This window comes from Canis lupus, chromosome 26 (genome assembly GCF_003254725.2).
Source record: "Canis lupus dingo isolate Sandy chromosome 26, ASM325472v2, whole genome shotgun sequence".
Lineage (NCBI taxonomy): Eukaryota > Metazoa > Chordata > Mammalia > Carnivora > Canidae > Canis > Canis lupus.
Window position 1 is genome coordinate 1,368,376 of NC_064268.1, and position 19,539 is coordinate 1,387,914.

Genomic DNA, 19,539 nt, shown 5'->3' on the forward strand with positions numbered 1-19,539 from the left:
CCTTCTCCTGATTTTGTTCATTCTGCTCAGTTAGAGGAGTCAGGAAGTCTCCTTTGTAGGCCAGTTTGCATTGGGTTTTCTGTCTCTTGCACTTGGAGGAGCCTAGAAGGATTTATTCCAAAGTTATCCAGGCGCTACATCCATGTCGCCCTGTGTTTTCCCCACAGCACCCTGCCTGGGCCAGCTCCCAGTCCAGAGGAGAGCAGGGTGGGGCGAGCAGTCCTAGGATCTGCGACTTCAGCAGCACTGCCGGGTTGACCCCGTGTCCTCACAGGGAGCTGCCCAGCACTCGGCAGCCTGAGCTGAGCTCAGCTTGGGATCTGTGAGGACCTCAAACCATCTTTCTTCATGCACAAAACGTAGAGAGGCAGGCCGGGCGGGTTCCCACTGAAACGGGCTGGGAATAAATCATGTTTCTTCCTCTGCAGCAGAAGCATCCTACCTATGCAAGGAGCTCAGGCCAGAGGGAATGGAGCCGACAACACTGCTGCCCCTGCACAGAGGTGGGGGTGTGGTGGGAGACTGGGTCACAGGCTGACCAGCGGTGGAGAATTTTCCACAGCAAACTCACTCACTCTGCCAGAGGAACTGCCCGGAAGATTGGCCTAGGCTCTTCAAGCCTAGCTGACACACACTCCAGACTCCAGACTCCATCAGAGCAACCAATATTCCCTTCAGGACAGAGGTGTACACTTTCCCCAAGAATCAGGGCCACCTGTTCAGCTTTCACCCCGAAACCCAATTGATCTGCCTCTCGCTTTCCAGCTCCCCATAGTGCTTCTCCAGCAGGACACAGGGACCCAGTACTGCAGCTTTAGCAGGAGCAGAGCCAGGCTGAGCCTGTGTTCAAAGGGGTGGGTTTATCCGCTGTGCTAAGAGGGGACTGGTGCCCACGCCTGAGACCGTCTCACGTCTACACATCTAGACTGGTTAGCGATGAGTGGGATCACGGAATGAGGTGCCAGTGTCACGACACTCCCAAGAAGCTGTCTTCTGAGGTCCTAGCGTGGATGACAATTCTGTAGGAGGCGCTTGTGGTTTCCAATTGACATGGAAGCCCATGACACTTATGCCCCTTTCTTCTCTTTTGTAAAATAGTAACTGAATAACCACAAAGAGCTCAGCGCCCTGCTGGAAAGAGAGGCTCTATGATGCTCACCCAACCTTCTCCTAGGTCTGCGACAGCAGAAAAAGGAAAAGATGCTTTTCTCACCTAAGTACTCGGTAGAAGGTGATAAACCCAGGCAGGGATTATCCATCAGAGTAGTCTTCCCCTGTGGCATCTGCATTAGATTTTATTATCCACCCACCAGTCATTCCATACATGTTCTTGAGCACTTACTGTATACCAGGCTCTGGGCTAGGTACAGTCTTTTTTTTTTTTTTTTTTTTTTAAAGATTTTCCTCATTCATTCATGTGTGTGTGAGAGAGACAGAGAGAGAGAGAGAAAGAGAGAGAGGCAGAGACACAGGCAGAAGGAGAAGCAGGCCCCAAGCAGGGAGCCCGATGTGGGACTCGATCCCAGGACTCCAGGATCATGTCCTGGGCCAAAGGCAGGCGCTAAAACGCTGAGCCACCCAGGGATCCCGTTAGGTACAGTCCTTGATCAGACTGTGTGGTCCAGGAGAGTGTCATGGAAATAGACTGAACAGTCAGAACTCCCAGTTTTTGGCCACAGAAACACAATTCCAAATGCCAGAGGTCAAGGGGTGGGTGTTGGTCAAGGATCAAGAAGGCTTCTGAGCTGGTTGTTCTGTGTGTGCCCCTCCTCTGCTGCTCTTCGTTCTTCCCCACCCTGGTGTGCCCAGGGAGGCCGGTCCCCACCATGCCTGAAAGCAGTCTGTCAGCTCCTGGTGGGCTTCAGCCAGTTGGGGGAGTTGGCAGGAGACTGGAGGGCAGGAGGAGAGGGGGGTTGGGGCATTTCCGCTTCCGTCCTCCTGGCCTGTGGCTCTGGCAGAGGCCGCAGTTCTCCTGCCCACAGGCCACTCCCCCAGGCTACAGCTCTCCCTGGCTCCGAGAAAACTTGCTTCCTCCCTTGTTATTCAGACAAGCCCAGGGCAAAGACTCCCCGTTCTTGCGAGGCCCAGAGATGCTCTTCCTGTGGGTTCCCTTCACTTGCCTGCACCTCTGAGGATCATTTAGACTCTTCAGTCCTCCAGGTAGGGTGTGTCATCTGGTCCCACCTGGAGCCTACCTGAGTCAGGTGAGCCAGCACGCTACAGGAAGCAGACAGGCGTGAGCTTCTGGAGCAGCAGACACCAGACAACTGAACACCACTGTGTCCCCTTCACTCTCTGCTCTAACTTTATTCCCTCCCATGGTGGACCAGCATCTCCAGGAGGCAGGAAACATGGGAGTCTACGGACCCTAAGCCTCATGTCATGGAGCCGTGACCACTGGAGAAACGTAGACTGTGTCTGTTCCACCTGGAAAATCTCAGGGAAGGACTCTGATTGGCTTGGCTTCTGTCCGGTGCCCATTATGGATAAACGAATGGTGGCCATGAAGGTTGGCTCATGTGTCCACGGTGAGATGTTCATAGGATGTGGCAGGGGCACGACTAGGATAGTCACGTTTGTATCCTCAGTGCCTGGTACAGTGAGCGCCCATCAAATGCTTACTGCTTGATTGCACGAGTCCGTGAGTGACGGGGAGAAGCACCTACTGCCGAGAGCAGGCTGCTCACCCAGCTGGGCAGAGGCTCCCCTGATGGGGTGATGCCTGGACGGGATCTTACAGATGAGTAGTGGTTATCCGTGCAGAACAGTGGAGTGAGAAAAGGAGATGGAACAGAATCCTGAGAAAAGGAACAGAAGTGTGAACCCAGAGGAAAATGGAGGTAGTTTTGTTTTGCTGCAGAACGGACGGATTTTGTGGCAAAGAGAAAAAAAAAAAAAAAAGATCACAAGGACGTAGAAGCTGCATGTAAAATGCACCGGAGAGCAAGAACTTTCTCCTTTGAAGAGAAAAAAGGGAGAAACGGAAGGATCACCATGCCCTCTGTCAAGGCCAATGTCTGGGTAATGGATCCCAGAGGGGCAGTGGGGCTCTGGCCTCATTTCCAAGGGGAAGATAAATGGGACCAGGTCAGGACAGCACCTCCAGGGTGTTGAGGTTAAAAGCTGGAACTCCAGACCTTGCCTACCTGGGCATCAGTCCAGGCTCTGACACTTATTATAGGAGTGAGGCCTTGGGGTGGTCCTTGGGGCACAGAGAAGCAGACAGTGGCCACGGGATGCCATGTGGCTGAGTGTGCCCCACTCCAGCATCAACGGATTCCACAGATGGGGCTTTGAGGTCAGGTAGTTCTGCTTCCCCAGGTCCCCCAGCCACGCTGGAGCCTCTCCCTGGGAAGGGGAGCTTCCTTCCATGAGACTCGGATGCCTCAATGCAAGGTCCCTGAGGGTCTGGCCTGGACAAGGGTCAGGGAGTGACCCGCAGGCCATACAGAGCCCTGAAGCTCCTTCAACTGGACACATGGCAGCTGTGCCATGCTGGGCGGGAGTAGTGGCCACAGGAAGCAGGAGGGAAGCCGACCCAGGAGAGAAGGCTGTTCGCGCGGCCAACAGCAAGGGTGTGACCCTTCCTGAATATGCTCCTGGGAGCACCTGCATTCCCGGCCCAGGTCCAGGTCTGTGCGCCTCCTCACAGAGATGGTACGGCAAGCCCCAGCACTCCTTGTGCAGAGACAAAGAGCTCTCTCATCACACCATTCCTGTCCAACACTGGCTCGGTGCCCGGGAACCCTCGGTCTGAAGGGGAGTCTGGTGGGAAAGTATGTGCAGTGCGAGGACGCTCCGGAGCAAGTGCGTTCTATGGTAACTCGATGACGTACCACCCGGCCAGAGGCAACGTGCCCCTACGTCCGCTCAGCCAGAGCCTCTGTGCTCTCTGTCAGGAATGGCTGCGGAACCACCGGGTCACCGTGTGACTCGCTCTTGGAGCTGGCATGTCTGTGCCGGCAGCAGCTGACGCAGAACGCGCCCGTGGGCTACAGAGCCTCGGAGAGATGCCTGCTTAGAGCCTTCTCATGCTCTCCTTACCGCAGACAGATGGAGGAACCACCACTGGAGCGGATCTGCCCCATGAGTGGTCCCTGAGATCCTCCCTGGAGGTCAGCCCCCCGGGTGACTCACCTGGCCTGGGAGGTGCCTCCATCCCGGGCCCCAACAGCTATGGGCTCCGTGTTCCCTGGGGATCACTGAGTGCTCCGCAGAGTTAATGCAGGACTCACCTGCCGCTGCCGCTTCTCCGGTATCATCTCACCTTCCTGGAGCAAAGGTCAGACTTCCCTGGCTCTACGGCTCCAACGTCACTTCTGTTTAAACCGGAGAGAGATGCACTAGGCAGGGCATTCCTGAGGCTGCAGCTAGAGGGGGCGGGAGGCGTCGGCGGAGCCGGGCTGGGGAGCCCCGCGGGAATCTGCGGGACCAGGTCAGGCGCAGGGGGCGCCCGGTCTCGGCCAGGACGGTGCCGGAGCCTGAGCTGCCGTCCAGGCTGCGCCCAGGAAAGCAGGGCAGGAAGGCCGAGGCGCGGCCGGGGGTTGGGAGCAAAGGCCGCAGGCTGTGTGTCCTCCTCCGCATCGCGCCGGGCCGGGCCTGGGCGGGGTGTCTGGGGCGCGCACCCGGATTCTGCGGAGGACGCCCCCGGAGGCCGCGGGCCCCCAGCGCTCTCCCGGGGTCTCCCCAGGGCTCGTCAGGACAGGAGCGCGAGGCCGACCTGCGAGCCCGGAAGCCCCGTGGCCTGCCGCGATTGGGCCAGGCGGGGTCACGTGGCGCCGTCCCACCCAATCAGAGGGACGGTCCGGTGTGCCCTTCCCCCCGGAGGCCGTGATTGGCTCAGGCCCTGCCGCGGGGCGCGGGGCGCGGGGCGCGGGGCCGGCCCGGTCTGACGAGGGGGCGTCGCGCTCCGGGGCCTGCGAGGAGCCGCGGTCAGGTCAGGGGACGGGAGGACGCGCAGCTGCTGTCTCGTCGCCGCGCAGGGGTGAGGCGACAGACACCGGCGGCGGCTGTTTGGGGAGCCGCGCCCGCGAGGTCAGAGACCGGAGAGGGACGTCCTGAGGCCATCGCTGGGCCCTGGATCCAGCCGCGCCTGAGTGCGCCGGGCAGGAGCGCCTCGTGGTGGGGCCTGTCCCTTGGAGCCCGAGGACCCGCCGCACCGTGGGTGGGACAGTCGGGGTCGTGCTCCTTCCAGCCGGGGCCAGAGCTCCCCCTGCGGGGCCTCAGCGTTCTGGTCCCTGGGGACCGAGGGGCGCCGCCCGCGACCTCCCGCCCTCTGCGGCCGCCTCGGCCTCTGCTGCCTCTAGGGGCTCCCGGATCCCGCGGGCGCCGCCCCCGCAGCCTCCAGTCTCCCGGCCTCTGTGACCGCCCTGCCCTCCGCAGCCCCCGGCCCGTCTAGGCTCCCTGGCCTCCCTGGCCTGTGCTGGCCAGTGCCTCCGTGGCGTCCACCCTCCCCGGGCTCCCCGGGCTCCCCGGCCTCCGCGGCCTTCCTGCGGCCCCGGGAATCCCGGACGCGACGACCGCACGGGGCCGAGCGTGTCCGCAGCAGACGTGAGGTCCACGCGGCGGGAGCGCCGGGGCCGCGGACACTGCGCAGGCGCAGCGTCATGGGCGGGCCGTGGGTCAGGAAATCGTGCAAGCGCTGCGGCCAGCTCACCTGGGGGCAGGTGGGCCTTCTCACCTCCTGTCCACGTGCTGCCCGCAGGAGCAGCCCCTGGAGCCCAGCAGCCAGCAGGCAGGCTGAATGTGGAGCCCGGCCCCTGGGGCGGGAGGGCTCAGCACCCATCGATCCTTACTCTTCTGGAGGCCCGGCCGGGACCCCTGCTGCCCCCGGTGTGGTCGGGGCCCTGCAGCCCGACGGGCCCGGAGCCTGTTGGGATGCAGGATCCCCGGCCCCAGCCCAGGCCGAGGAGTCGGCTTCCGCCGTGGCGCCAGCCCCGGCCCGCTGCCCTCTGAGCCACAGCGCAGGGCAGCCGCCTTCTGCAGTGGCGCGCCCGGAGGGGCGGGATGCGCCCGCCCGGCCCGGCTGCAGGGACCAGGGACACAGTTGGCTGAGAGCCTCGGGCCCCACAGTCCACGCAGGGGAGCTTAGACAGGATGCAAGCGACTTGTCTCTCACGCAAGCCGAGCGGGAGAAGTGTAGTCCAGGCTGGCTCTTCAGTTCAGGGGCGTAAGGGGAGGACGCTGCTCTATCCCGCCTCTAGGAATGTCTCAATATCGGATTCCTCCTGGCGTTCAGGGGCTGCGTGAGCTCCAGTGCCCACATCTACATTCCAGCTGCCCGGGACAGGCAGGTCGCCGTCCTGTGTGCCCCCCCCCCCGCCCCCGACATTCTGCAGCACCCCCCCTCCCCCAGCTTGGGGAGCAGCCTCACGCGAAGCCCCGGCAGCCCGGCCTGCATCCTGGGAGGAGCGCTGGGAGGGCTTGGTCATCCTCCCGGCAGGGCCAGGCAGGGACCTTCTGGGGGCCCCGTGCGCCCCGCCCCCGCAGGCAGAGAGGCCACCCAGGGTCCATGGAGAGGACTCACCAGGGAGAGAAGACAGGTGGGCCACTGAGGCGCAGTCTCCCAAAACCCGGGAGATCCGTAACACCAGGAGAACAGAGGGACAGAGCCGTTTGCAATGTGACAAACACGGCTTGTTAACCTAATAGAGGCAGAGGAGGCTGCAGAATATCCAATTATGAGAGCAGGCCACGCAGCATGCAGGGTCAGGCCGCTCTCTCATTTATCGGGACAGACTCCATTAGGCCCGTTAATCTTCTTGATTAACTGTCCTGAAAGGATGCCGGTGGGGAGGGGTAGTCCCCCATGAGCCGGGGAGACAGGAAGGCAGCAGGTGGCGGCCCGCCGGGACTGGCCCTCACAGCCCCTCCACCCCCAGCCCCAAGGCCATGAGGCTGCTTCACTCTGCTCTCAGCAAGGAGTGGTCTGTGACTGGGGGCTCATCTTTGGTTTTCTCTTCATTCTCCCTGAAACGTTTTTGATGACTGGCCAGTTCCTGTCGATGCATCATGGATGGTTTTCTCTGGCACTACGTTCTCAATTTTTTTCCTGCCTCTCTGATTCCTTACAGCCCCCATCGTTGTCTCTCTCCTCGGGACCCGTCAATGCAGATGTTCCCCCAAGACTCAATTACTTGCCACCTTTTCTTTGTCAGTTCTCCCGTGGGATCCCACTTAACCCCATGGTTCAAGTATCGTGTGAATAACTCCCATCTCTGGTCCTCCAGCCCCAATTTCTCCAGAACGCCATCTACACTGAAGTTGCCATGTGACATCCCTGATAGGCTCAGGCCACAGCCAGTCATCTGACCACCCAGTACCAGCTCCTGCCATCTTATTCTAGGCAGCCCCATCCTCCCAGAACCCAGGTCCCAAATCTCGGGATCTTCTTTGATCCTTGAAATCGGCCGTGGGACCCACATCCAATCGAAGACCAAAGTGCAGGAGTCTCTTGGGTCGAACCAAGGATCAACAGAATAGGTGGCACTGACCACATTTGGTGGCACCAGGAGAGCTAGAACTATGTTGCTTGAGTCTCAACTGGCTGAGAAGCAGAGCTGTCTCCAGCCACTGAGTACTTTTCTCTCACAAGAGACAGCCGGGTAATCCTCTCCAAAGGCCCTCCTTGGGATTCAAATACCTTAAACAAATCCCACGAAGAATGTGGTTGACGGGGCCATGCATCAATGGTTGTAGATGATCAACGCCAACACCAAGGCACACGAGAGTTGCGCACACGGCAAACAGGTATCGGGGGTGAAATGCGTCATGCATGCTCTAGAGGTGACCGCCACAAAGACAAATATGGAGCATCTTGGCAGTAAATCACGTCCCTCTTACCTGGCAGATGGCTGAGATAAAGCAGGTGCCACCGGGCTACATCAGTTTTGCTGGAGCATCTCCTGTAGCTAAGAAGTAACCAGAGTGTAGAGCTTGGCAGACCAAGCCGACTGTCAGGCTGCACATCCAGACACGGCCCCTCCCTGGGCCGGCAGGAGTCCACCTGTGTGCAGGCTGTTGGTGCTGGGAGGTGGGGGATACATCTCCTCAACCACCAGTTTCAAAGGCGGTGACCACCCCCACCACGAAAAAATAAACTGCTCCGGATGCACGCAGAGGGCAGAGCCATGTCCAACAGTGGAGCCCACGTCCCACAAGCAAGAGCTTTACTGGCCTCCGTAGAGAATAATGTTTATTTCTGCATTCGAACGGTCAATTCCTCATGGAGAGTCCATGTTGAAGTTTCCAAGTCAAAGGGCAAGCACCTCATCCACCACGGAGAGAGACCCTGACCCTGTGCCAGCCTCGCGGGGAGCAGAGGTGCAGCAGTGGAGGGAGGGAGGCTGCTTCCCGGGGGCCGTGATGGGAGCTGACGGGCACAGGGTATGGGATGAGCTCACGGCTGCTCTGGGCAGTGAGATCCGGCTGTGGGGGTGAGGGGCGGGGGCTCAGACAGGGGAGCCAGGCCTCCTGCTGGGGGCGGGGGCTGGGGACACTGGGTGGCCCTGAGCTAGGCTGTGGTGAGGGAGGGACAGGGTCCTCCTTGGCCAGGCCACCTCGGGTGGGGGGAGGCCAGCTCACAGGGCCGTGCTGCCTCCTCACACCAGGGAAGAAGAACGGATGCGCTCCCTGACCCGGAAGGCCCTTCTGCCCCCATGGGCTGCCCTCGAAGGTGTCCGGAGGCCAAGAAAGCCTAAGAGGGCCATAGCCACTTGTCAGATCAGTTCACGGTGTTTGGAATGGATTACAGAATAATTGTCTTATCGATATGCTGGTGGCATATTTACTGCTTTTGCTCTCAGATCAGAAGAGACACAGTGTGACTAAAGTAACTTTAATTATGTTAGGGCTTGGGAAATTGAAAAGTTGCTAGCGTTTTAAATATTTTAAATTCTGTAACATGGAAATGACCATCCATGACCAAATCTCAGCCCAGTGGGACCAGTGCCCCCAGTGCCCCAGTCTGTCCTCACAACTCAGGCCCCTTCTCTGCCCGCACCCAGCTCCTGGGCAAAGGTCCCCTGTGCATTCCCGTCCCTCAGCTGCAGGCTGGGCTTCCCACATCCCACATACCTCCCCCCACCCCCGCCCCATTCTGGAAGGTCTCATCTCAGCTATCATGCCCACGAGCGTCCCTGTCCTGAATGTTCACAACAGCCTCCGGGTGCCCTGTGAGGACCCACCTCCCCCCTTCTTGGCCCTGTGGTTTGGGGGTGCTGAGTGCACCCCAGAGCCAGGATGGACCGTGGGACTCAGGCGCTGGTGAACTGGTCACTTGCATTCTGCGTGACTGGTGCAGGGGTAGGCCCGGGACCCGATGCGAGCCGCCAGCCTCCAGGCTCGGACCTCTGTCTAAACAGGTGGGAGGGAGGGTGTTCCCGTGTCACCAGGAGGCAGGTCCATGTGAGCATGAAGCCGACAGGGCACACAGGGATGCAGGATGCAGGAGGAGCCGGGCCCCCTGGCCTAAGCAATTCTAGACTCCCTCCTGGACTCTGGGACTACCTGTGTGCATCAGTCCCCCCTTTTCTTCAGCTAGTTTGTGTTGGCTCTTCTGTCACCTGCAGTCAGTGGAGCCCTCATGATAGGAGGTCAGGGGCCCTCGGGTGGAGCCCCTCCCCAGGAGGACCAGCCCCGGGGCACCTCAGGGAGTTCTTCCCTGATTGTGGAGAGGGTTGAGGGTGAGTGTGTGTGTGTGTTTCCCTACACTCCCCGGCCCACCCAGGCCTAGGGCTGTCTCACCCACGGAGGCCACAGCACCGGGGACTCGTCTGCCCAGTGGTGCCTTCTGGCTGGCTGGGAATCTGCAGGAGGCTGGGGGGGTTGTCAGTGGGGCTGGGTGTCGGGGTTGAGGGGGATCTCTGCAGAGGCTCCGGCACAGCCTGTCGGTCCCGCGGGCAGCTCTCCGGGGCCCTGACCTGAGCCTGGCAAGGCAGGAGGCAGCAAGGGGAAGGAGGTGAGAGCCCGGATTTCCTGCTGCTGCTACAGCTGGATTCAGGGCTGCGCTGTGACCAGGACCCTCTCTTCCCTCTGGACGAGTCAGGAGGTCATTTGAAAAATCAGAACCACCTTGTCTTCCTATTTGCAAACAGAGGATTCTAAGCACTGTCTCCTCCGGTCTGGGGGTGGGGAGGTCTGGGGAGGGGGAGGGGATGTCTACCCAAAGTAAGTGTTCAGGAGGCTGGCTCAGCTGGCGTGGCAGAGAAGCCCCACTCGGCCAGCACCCACGGGAGAGCGCTGTGGATTGTAGCTCCCTGACTCTGGGCGGGCAGCTGTGACCAGAGGTCGGGACCTAGGATCACGGAGCCCGAAAGCACAAGGGGAATCACAGTGATGCGGTCTTTAGCAATCCTTAGCAACTGGTGTTTGTGGTGAGGAGGGTGGTTATGCTCCTGGAACAGACTGAGCTGACAGGCGCCAGGTGAACCCTTTGGCCCCTAACACAAGGGTCAGATTCAACCCACTGTTGTTTTCCGGTTGTCAGGGATCAGGATACAGGGGTCCCTGAGGGCTACCCTCCCCTCACGAGGTTCCTGGTGCTCCCAGGGGCTGGGCTCCCTTCATTCCTGGGGTTCCCCATCCAGGGGCCACAGGGTGCCACCGTCCACCGCTGGTTCCTGTGACCTCCGGGAAGTCTGAGCCATGGCACCGAGAACTGCAGGTCCGCACGCCACACACCCTCCTGCTGAGGGAGGAAGCAGGAGGTTCAGGCGCATCCCCGGGGATGATGCAAGCACAGGTGGGAACTGGGGATGAGCAGGTGCGGGGAAACGCAGAATTGTCCTCCCAGGAGACTGAGTCCAGGAGGAATCCGTGGTGGGACCCGAGAACGCGCCACCTGCTCTGTGTCCCTGCCCACCCCCTCGCCCCGCAGCCCCAGACCCTGTGCCCACCCTGCTGACCACAGCCAGGAATGCAGTGGGCTAACCGCAGACCTCCTTCCTCGCCCCAGCTCCCTTCCTAGTGACCAGGTCATCTCTGGTTAACACTCTGCCTTCCGCCCCAAGGCCTGGGCCACAGCCCGACCCCACCTGCACACGGACCCCAGCACGTTGGCCTGGGCGTCCGTCACTGTAGCTGGAAGCCCCCGGGTCCCAGGAGCTTATTTTTCAGCTCGGGATCCATGCTCCTGCTCTCCACGGCTGAGGATACTTCCAGAAAGACGGGACTGAGATGCCTCCTGCCAGCCAGGGGAAGTCCAGTTCACACTGGCCACGCCCTAAGCCCAGCTGCACAGGTGAGGCCAGAGGAGGAGTAACAACCACAGGGAGTGCAACGTGCCCTTGGCCCCCCAGCCCAGACCCCAAGTCCGCGGACCACACCGACTTCAGAGGATAGTGAAGGATGATGAAGTGCTGTGAAGACGTGAATGCGAGCGTCCATGAGTGATAAGGGACAGAGGCTTCCTGTCATCTCCTGGCCTCTCTACCGGGACCCAGAAGGAGGGGGCGGCAGTGGGGAAGCTGCTGGCGGTGCTGGCTGCTGCAGTTCAGCAGCGTGCCCCTTCACCTGAACATCCTGCCCCCTTTCCCCTCTGCCCTGCACTCCCCGCTGGGCTCCGTGTGTTTTCCTCGGGCGAGAACGCCCGGCCCTGTAGCACGGTCCTTTCTGCAGGGACAGAGGCGAGGTGGCGGGATGGGCCTCAGTCCCGCCTCAGGGTGCAGTCCAGGGGAGCTGGCGGCCGTGAGCCCCCAAACCCCATATGCTTCAGGAACATTCCACACAGAATGGGGTCTGCTAACCCCCGTCCCATGGACGATCCGAAGGGCCCGGATGAGGCTGTGCAAGGTGGGATGACAGGTCATCGGCTACCTGCCCACCGGCTTCCGTCCACACCAGACGTGAGGAAATCGCTGGCAGGCCGGCTCACAGGTCCCACGGCAGCTCCAGATGGAAACGGAGGCGCCTCGCCTCGGGAGGATGGGATATTAATTAATGTGCCATTTCCATCTGACCCGCTGCTTTCAGCTCCATGGTGTTCTCCGCGTCTGTGCCCTCGCCGAGGCTACTTTGAAGACCCGGTTCTCGGTTGTGGTTTCAGTGCAGGGAGGTGGGGAGCAGGCGCCGGCGGCCCCCCGGGTCCCGAGGAGGGAGCTGCATCGCAGCCAGTTGGCGGCGGCCCCGGCCTGTGGGGAGCTGAGGGCGCGGCAGGCCGGGGCATCCCGCAGAGAAGCGGGTGACTGGGCATCTGGCTGACGGGGAGCGCAGAGGAGGGCGGCCACGAAGCCAGAGCAGAAACGTAACCAGCCCTGAGGAGGGGTCTGTGGGGAGGTGCAGAGGCCCGCGGGCCGGGCCGACCGAGGGCGCAGGGCACCAGGAGTGCAGGTCACGTGGTCGCACACGCCGTGACAGGCTGTCGTCATCTGCAGGTGGACGCCCGTGATTTCAAGATCCTCTTTCAACCATGACGAATGTTTCAGAACGAGGTTTGAATCATAGGTTCACTGAGGCGCTGGACGGGGACCCTGGGACCTGCAGTTAAACTGAGACGCCGGAAGACTCGGGGAAGAGAAACAACACACGCAGGGAAGAGAAGCGACAGGACCGCCGTCGTGGTCCCGCGCTGCCCGGAAGCAGCTGCACGCGGCCGGGCCCCAGAGACCCTGCACCTCGGGGCAGCGATTGGCGGGAGCCGGCTGTCCCCGGCCATGGAAAGCCACCTTCTCTGCTGGCACAGGAGGACGGAGGAGCACCACACACACCACACCATAAAGCACGAGGGAACCTGCTGATTTCGGGCCAAGCGGGCTCCGGAGCAGGGCAGAGAGCAGGGCCGAGCCGGCCGGGACAGAATGACGGGCAGTGTCTTCTCCAGGACACGTCCACGCTCTTCCACGGCCGTGCCTCCCCCAGGGGAAGACTCACACGGCCCCACTTAGAGCAGAGGCTTCCCTGCTGCCCCTCGGAGGTCGGGAACCCAGCAGGCGGGACGTCACCACCGGTGTGATGCCCCGGAGCACACGCCCGAGTCTCTGCACTCAGCAGACATTCCAGAACACTCTGCACGCTGACGGCAGAGTGCCCATCATTCTGGGCACACACAGACGGCGCCAAGTCAGGCTGTATCTGGGCCACAGGAAACTCAAGTTGATACTGACACGGTGCATTCTGAGATGTCATGGAATTAAACTAGAAGTCAGTACCCGGAGAATCCCCAAATACCTGGACACTGCACCACCCGGTTCTAACCACCGGGAGTCAAACAGCAGGGATCAGGAAATGCTACGTAAATGGTAAAGTATATACGCGTAGTTAACATGTGTTTCTCACGAGCACATGGGACGGGATGCTGCCTGGACGCCCCCAGGTTGTGGACGGTTCTCTGGGTGAGGCTACTAGCTCCTTACCTCGCACCACGGCCTTAGAAAGGCCTCCTTATGGGCGACGGAGGCAGGAACAGCTGGCGAGGGGGCTGCACTCAGGAGCCGACCCAGCCCTGGGTCCTGCTCTGGACCACGGGGTGCTGGGCCCATCCTGAGCAGAGAGCAAAGATGCTGCGTCTGGGCTGTCTGGGGACCCCCTCCGCAGGGGGAGTCCGGTCAGGTCTAGGCCAAGCCAACTGTGCTTATCCCTGGCTGGGACACGACTTTGATTCGGACCGCTCTGTGACCGTCTCCCAGTACAAGGTGTGATAATGACCACGCGCGTGCCGGGGCTGCTCGGAGGCTGGCCTCACACAACCTGGTGGGAGGCTTAGGGCGACATGGATCCCTGGGATCTGGGGACAGCCCCGGGGGGGCCCACTGGACGGGTCAGGCAGTTGCAGGGCACAGTCCTCACTACGTAGGGCATGGATGTCCCCGCGGGGTGGCCTCACTCACTGCCTCTGTGACCCCTCACTGAGCAGCCCACGGCCCCCAGCACAACCACCCAAGGTCTGCATCCCCGGCCACCTTACAGCGCCCTCCAGCCCCCAGATGAGGAAGCTGAGGCCCAGAGGGGTCCGGTGACCCTGGTCCACGCCCCAGGTGCCTCTGTGCCTCCATTCCTCTCCTGACACCCGCAGGACCAGAGCAGGGCAGGACGCCTGCTCTGAGGAGGCAGTGTTTCCGGGAAATGCACAGATAGCCTGAGTGGCCCTTCTGCAAGCTGCACAGCCACCTGGGCTCCCAAAGAGGGGTGACTGCACCCAGAGTGGTGTGCTTCCCTCATTGTCCTGCAGACCCCTACCCGGAGGAGGATCCAACGGTCCTCTGGGAACCTCTGCTGGGGCTGGCAGGCCCGCAGGCAGGTGCGTGGGTACCTGGGGCTGAAACGCACCCTGGGCACCCACCCGCACCCCTAGGCTCTGACGGGTGGAGGGAAGAGATGCCGGGACATGTGCCTGGCAAGAACATTCTGCTTTTTAGCTAGTGCTTCCCCTTCTGGGCGTGTCCAGGATCCAAGAGACTGGGTAGACAATGGTCTGTCCAGCATCTTGTTTCAAGGAGCTCGCAGACAAGCTTCCTGTAAATGCTTCATGTCCAGAACAGCTGGGCCGCACAGAGAAGAGGCCGGTTCCTCCCAGTTTAGCGACTCGCCAGAACAGTCATCTCATCCCAAGGGGGTCTGGAAGCTTCACTCCCTCTGTCTTCTGGAAGGCTCTGGAGGACGACTTCCCTTTGTGTTTTCAGGCAGTGGTTCCTCAGCCTGGGGGTGAGGAGGGGGGACTTCTTAAGGACACCGAGTAAAGCCCTTCTCACTTTCTTGTAAGGAGAATAATCTCCTCGGATCTTGGAAACGCATCTGGGCCCCCAGCACCATCCCATGTCCTCCCCGACTCAGTATGGGGGTCTGGACCACACGGACCCCCACCCGTCCTCCCCACGCTGTGGGAATTCTGCAGCACACCTGCCAGGAGTGCAGTGAACCCCATGCACTTGACTCAAGCCTCGGCTGGAATCGACTGACTAGTGATTGTGTACTGGACCCTGTGGTGACACCGTGCCCCCCACCCCCACCCCAGGAGTGGGCGCCAGGGTCACCAAACTGGTCTCCACGAGTGAGCAGATCTGTGTGTCTGGGAAGAGCTGAGCTGGAGGTGCTTCTCAAGCCTTCCGGTCCTCACTGCCCAGGTCCTGCACATACCAGCCTCACAGACCTCCAGCCTCGGGAACCAGGCATCACACTGAACCTGGACATTCAGACCCCGACACGATGCCCCGTGGCCGTCACTGCAGGCAGAGGCTTAGTCTGCACACACATGCTCATTGCCTCCAGCTGGCTGTCCTGGTAGATGATATTGTCTAAGACGGAGAGGAGGACCTGCACAGATCGGAGCAGGAAATCGCCTTGACTCGGATCCAATTTCTGTTCAGTCACTCGTTCCTGTGTCCTGCGGCATCACCTGAACACCTGAGAATCACAGGCATGTGTGCTAAGAGCTGGGGTCACAGAGCAAGCGTGAGTTCAGATGCGTTTCTCCCAGGGCTGGTCTGACTGAACGGGTACCACACACACACACACCGTGAGGACAGTGAGCGGAGTGGACCAGGTGTGGCCTGCAGGCTCGGGAGATGGGGACCTGCCCCGAGGAGGCACCCGTAGAAAGGCAGGGGCCCGCAGGTGATCTGGAATGTGAAGGATGATGGGCATTTGCTGGTGTGGCTGGATCTGCACACAGTCCACTTTCTTCTGGTAACTGGCCCTGCATTTTCCTTGGAGAGCCATCTCCTGAATCGTTCTATGTGGTCAGAGGGCTGGTTCCTCTGCTCAGCTAACATGGCTCTGCGACCCAAGCCCAGCTAACTGCATCATCAGATTCCCCTGCCAGAGTCTGACCTAGTGGGGGACGGAGAGCACTGGGTGGAGCAGTGAGGCTCAGCCCTCGATTTTTCACTCAAATGATTGAGAAAGAAGAGTGCTGAGCTTTCTAGAAGATGCACATATTAGTGACACTGTGGTCCAGGAAGCTACCTTGATAGCGCACGGGGAGAGCCTAAGCACAAATGCAGGAATCAGATTTGTGAGATGGAAAGGAAGACAAAATCTTGAGAGTGTCATGTGAGCCCCTGGATCGAGCCATGCCTGAAGCCATCGCCCTAGATGTTTTTGTTATATGAGGCAGTAAATTCTAGTTTTTGCAACAGCTGCTTTGCGTTGTGTTTCCGCCACTTGAGACTGAGTTAAGACAAAAATAAATCTGCCTTATAGTTTTCAATGCCACGTCAGGGCCTGTTTGGGAATTGGGAGTTGGAAGAAACTCTCATACTAATAATGAAGTGAAAATAATGAAAAACTTGCTCTGGATCAGCATTTCCCAGAGCTCTCAGTCATTCTGTAAAAAGGGGCCCTACGTTCAAACACAGCCTTGGGAGCTCTGGGCTGACCATGGGGAACCTCGTTCTCTGTTTTCCCGAGGACACTGGTTCACTTAGAGGCTTTTGGAGCTCCTCTGTTTATGAATCTCCAACAGGGAGGGAGAGACACAGCACTTCCCACCCCAGCTGTCCTGGGAGTTTGTTTTGGAGGGCATGCATTGGAAACAGCGTCCTCCACCTGCACACACACACACACACACACACGCACACACACAAACACACACACGTGAATCCTGAAGTAAATCCCTTCTGACTCCAAGTCTGTTTCTGAAAACAACCCACTCTGGCTGCTGGGAAAGTGGCGCGTCCTCGGGGCCTCTGTCCAATCGGCACCCAAGCGCAGCACCTCTCTGTCTCCTCCCCTGCAGGGAGGGGCTCTGGAGTCCCAGCAGTGGGTCCTGAGCTGACATCCATCCGCAGCCACGTACACTGTGCAGAGCCTGGATCCCGGTGCAGAGCTGGTGCCTGAGCAGGTGCAATGAGGGCGGCCCACAAGGTTCCTCTCCATGAGGACACTGGCATCCCTGACCCCGGTCCTGGGAGAACAGAACCCCGGGCTCCATCGAGTGGACACTCCAGGATCCTATGCACATATACAGCCCAGCTACGGGTTCTGGAAATGCTGTGAATGACCCTGGGAGGGCTGAGACCTCCGTCTCCAGAGCAAAGCAGAAGAGGGAGGATTAGCCAGCATACATTCTTGATGAGTATTGATGCCGGGCATTCACTGATCTAATGAGCCCGATTGCCTCTCTGGAGATGAACCGTGGGGAGACTTGCAGACATCTGGGCTTGGGGGCCAGTTGGGGAGGGACAGGGCCACACGCCCTTTGCAGCTGCTTATCAGTCAGGGGACGCAGCCCTCCCCCCAGGTCAGCCTGTCTTACCTGCACCATTTCCTAGAATCCATTCCCCCTGATTGCTCTGTCTAGAACGCCGTCTGCTCTTTGTGGTAGGGACAGTTTCTCACCTGTCCTACCTTGAGCAAAACCTTGGAATTGCAATGAAGGGGAAATGAGGAGCAGAGCCTCCTGGCAGGATGCTAAGATGTCTGGAGTGGAAGCCTCGCCTTGGTCTGAATAGCAGCCAGCCTTGTGCCGAGTCAGAGCATCTGCTTCCTGGACACATTTTCCCAGCTCGACTGCGTATATGTGGAAAAATCTCCCATGCTAGGATCTGAAGACCATGTGTTTTCCCCTCTACCCTCCTACTGCTGGGTCTTCAGGGACTTGGGAGATAGTTTGTGTAAGGAGGAGGGACCAGATCACACTGTAGTGGCCTGTGTGTCTGGCAGGCAGTGGAGTGGTCCTCTTTGATCTGTGCTGTGGGGCCAGACTCTCTGGCTCAAATGCAGGCTCTGCTGCTCCGTGGCTTGCTGGTGTTGGCCAAGTAACTTTACCTCCATGAGGCTCAGTTGCCTCGGTTGTAAAATGGGGATGACAACAGTCCTTACTGCGAGTGCTCACTGTGAGAACTGCATGAGTAATTTATCATTCCTGGCAAACAGTAAGCACTCAGTGAGTGCTACTGGGAGGATAATGCAGTAGGAGGAAGATTATCATCAGATGTATAGTAGTCCAGGTGATTAAGATCTCCACTGAGTGTTGGTGAATAAGTGAGCTCACTCAACATGTGAGTGGTGGGAAGATGCAGTACGTGAATGTGTGCAAACTTCGTAGCTCAGCTCCTTGTAAATGGAAGCTTCCAGGAGATTGTAACTGTTGAGAATGATGATGGTGGCGATGGTGATGGTAAAGATGATGGTGTGATGATGGTATGACGGTCATGGTGACAATGATGATTAGCATGATGACTGTTGATGGTGGTGGTGGTGATGGTGTTGATGATGTGGGTGATGGTGTGGTGGTCATGGTGACAGTGATGATGAGGATGATGGTGATGATGGTGATGATGTGGTGATGATAATGATGGTGGTGATGATGGTGGTGGTGGTCAAGGTGACGATGATGATGATGATGGTTGTGGTAATGCAGTGATGATGATGATGATCATGGCGGTGGTGATGATGATGATTGTGTAGTTGATGGTGGTGATGATGTACGTGGTCATCATGGTGACAACGATGGTGATGATGATGGTGATGTCATGATGATGTGAAGATGTGATGAATGAGGGAGGAAGATAAAGAAGAATGAGGAGAATTCACTTGGTGCATCTTCAAGAAGTCACTCCATGTGGGATCCTGCTACTCACAGCTAGTGTTAGATATACTTATGCACATAATGAATATTTATCAGGGGCTTTCGAAGAACTTGGGTCTGTGTTAGGAAATTTTCCTGCAGAGAGGCTCCCATGTGTCCCAATAACTGAGGTACAAGGATATTTTCTGCAGTTTTGACAGAAGAGCAGAATTGGCCTCCACACTCATCAGTGGGAATGTGGTGGAGACAGGAAGGATCTTTCCCTGAATTCAATACTGGGGGCTCCCTCACCAGTTCTTCCCATGTCCCCCTCTATCCACCAGGGGCTTACCCCTGGGGCAGTGACAGAAGAGTATGTGTGAGCAGAGGGCAGTCCTACTGTCTGTGGTCTCTGAGGCAAGAGGCAGGAGCCCAAAACAAGGCTGAGTGTGTGTGTTCTTCAGAAGAAACGGTTCAGAGGTAGGATCATGAAGATGCAGGAAGCAGCTTGTAGGAAAAGCTGGGCCCCTGGGCCCCTGGGCCCCTGGGCCACCTGAGTCTCCTCTCAGGGCCACCCCAGACCTCCTATGTGGCCTCAAGGAAGTGCCTAAGCCTCTCTGACCCTCCTTTCTCTCCCCATGGAAAGTGGCCATGGGTGCCTTCCTCACTAGGCTGTTCAGATGAAATGGGACAGAGTCGTGTGACATAAAATAAGATGCTCAATGTATGGAGCTAATTCACATAATTATCCTTAGTCTTTTGAACCAATCCCAATATCCTGGCACCTCCTCACCTCCACTCACCACACACTTGCTAGCACAGGGCCTGGTGGCCGAAGCAAACTCAATGCAAATTGTTCCCCTGGCACTAGAATCCATGAGCTTCAGGTTGTCTGCAGGTCAGAGTAGGACCAGGGCTGGCTCTTCGGGGAGAGGCCTCTGTGTCAGGCGCTCCCTGCAGCGTGGTCTCCCTGTGCCGTGGGTCTGCCTCCAGCTCCTTCTGCATTAGAACCTGCCAGTTGAGAGGGCCTGACTGCCTGCAGACTGTCTTTGCTTAGGTCCTTCGTTAACTCTACCCCAGCCAGAATGAGAGAAGCA

General features: G+C 58.9%; 2 long non-coding RNA genes across 2 annotated transcripts; one reads left to right on the top strand and one right to left on the bottom strand.

Annotated features, from left to right (window-relative positions):
- Window positions 1–1,441: 1,441 nt before the first annotated feature.
- LOC125753705 (uncharacterized) lies at window positions 1,442–4,736 on the bottom strand. Its single transcript, XR_007406101.1, has 2 exons — window positions 4,236–4,736; window positions 1,442–2,798 (listed from the first exon to the last, which is right to left on the bottom strand). It is a non-coding gene; the product is annotated as an uncharacterized LOC125753705 (long non-coding RNA).
- A 794-nt stretch (window positions 4,737–5,530) lies between these two features.
- On the top strand, window positions 5,531–8,771 carry LOC112663051 (uncharacterized). The gene is made up of 2 exons (XR_003139016.3): window positions 5,531–8,322; window positions 8,610–8,771. It is a non-coding gene; the product is annotated as an uncharacterized LOC112663051 (long non-coding RNA).
- The last annotated feature ends 10,768 nt before the right edge of the window (window positions 8,772–19,539 follow it).